Here is a 1,787-nt window from a genome sequence, read left to right as displayed (position 1 = left end):
TGTGTGACAGGTAGGTCCCTATATTAGGTGCCTATATGTTTGTATGTATATATATATATATATAAAATATATGAGTGTATGTATATGAATGCATATATATATATATATATATATATATATATATATATATATATATATATATATATATATATCAGTATGAACCAGGAAGTGAGCCTTCACCCAATGCCTCGATTCAAGCCTCCAGAATTATGAGAAATAGGTTTTGCTGTCAAAGTCACATGGTCTGTGGTATTTTTCTTATAGCAGTCTGAAAAGATTGAAATATACATACACACATCTATTCACAAATACTAGACCCTTTTTTTGCTCCTTTTAAGTTAGTATTTCTGAAAACAATGATTACTGTGAAAGTGTCTTTTACTCCCATAAAGAGTAAATGGAAATCTTAATGGGTGATTCATTTCCAGCTACTAATACATTCTTTGAAAGACATATTGCTAAGCCTTTATTTGTTATATTTAGAACTTAATCACCAAAGTAAATTTTATGTATGAAAATTATGGATGAAACTCTGTTTTAGCTAGCATTGGATCCTCAAACATTAAGGAATTTGTTTTACTCCTGTTGGTCTAAAAAGATAAGAGATTTACTTTGTCAGTAAGTATAAATTAAAAAATATTGATAGCAAGGATATATTCTAGTGGTAGAATGAAAAATCTGCAGTGAATTTTAATAATATAACCATAAATTTTAGAGGATATTTTCTTTTTTTTTTTACTTCTTAAATTCATCTTGTTTAAAAACCATGGAACACCTGATTTAGAGAGTAGAATGCATATGACTAATACTATGACCCCATAAAAGCAAGGGAAGAACTGTCAGAAGTGGAAAAAAGGAAGGAAGAATGAAGGGAAGGAGTTGGGACAAACTACAGACCTCTGTTCATTTACTCATGATCTGTAAGTCAGCATCAAGATGATGAATTGAGAAATACAAATTAAAGCATAACCTCCAAAATTATAAACATAATTTACAATGAATTAAAACTCTGCACCTATCAAATTCAGGTGGTGGTAGGAAAGAAGCAAGAAGGAAATTGAATTTAGAATAAATATAAAGATATATTATTTTCAACATTACAATGGCAAGCAAAAAAAGAAGTACCAAAATAAATATTTTAATTCTAAAGGATAAACTAATTTTTCTGTTTATCTTAAGCAAACAGCTCATATGAAACTAAAAATTTCTTGGGTGCACAATCTACTGCATCCAGGTTGTTAGTAGTAAGCAATTCTACTCAAAGATTGAATTGTCAAAGGATATGTTTTGCAGTTAACTCTCCGTGGTAGACTCATTGATTGCAGTTTTGCACGAAAGTATCCTTTAGGAATCATATATAGGTTTCTTTATGACAGAGGCAGACTGGCTCCCACCCAAAATAACTCCCAGGATAAGATAATGTCTTGCATGCTTCTGGATCAGAAGTCTAGGCCTACATCAAAGTATGTGTTTGGAAAATAAATATAAATCAAACTGTTTTTTGAGAAACTGACAATGACTTTAGATATTCTTGTGTTTAACCTCCATATTAAATAGAGGACTCCATCTAGACTTAAAAGTGGTATTTTTATTTAATTATATAACAAAATGTTAAATTTGATATCTGTGTGCTTTTTACATAAAAAATATGCTTGGCTTTAAAATATTAAAAAGACTCCCCAGTTTAGGAATCTATCAAAGTCAAAGCCATTGATAATGGTCTATTATTTCTCCTGGAAAAACTCCACTTAGCCAATTGATAGTAAAGTGGGAATAATATAAAATAT

Source organism: Ictidomys tridecemlineatus, unplaced genomic scaffold (assembly GCF_052094955.1).
Source record: "Ictidomys tridecemlineatus isolate mIctTri1 unplaced genomic scaffold, mIctTri1.hap1 Scaffold_639, whole genome shotgun sequence".
NCBI classification, from domain to species: domain Eukaryota; kingdom Metazoa; phylum Chordata; class Mammalia; order Rodentia; family Sciuridae; genus Ictidomys; species Ictidomys tridecemlineatus.
The sequence above is the reverse complement of the archived record's forward strand: the minus strand, read 5'-3'. Positions refer to the sequence as shown.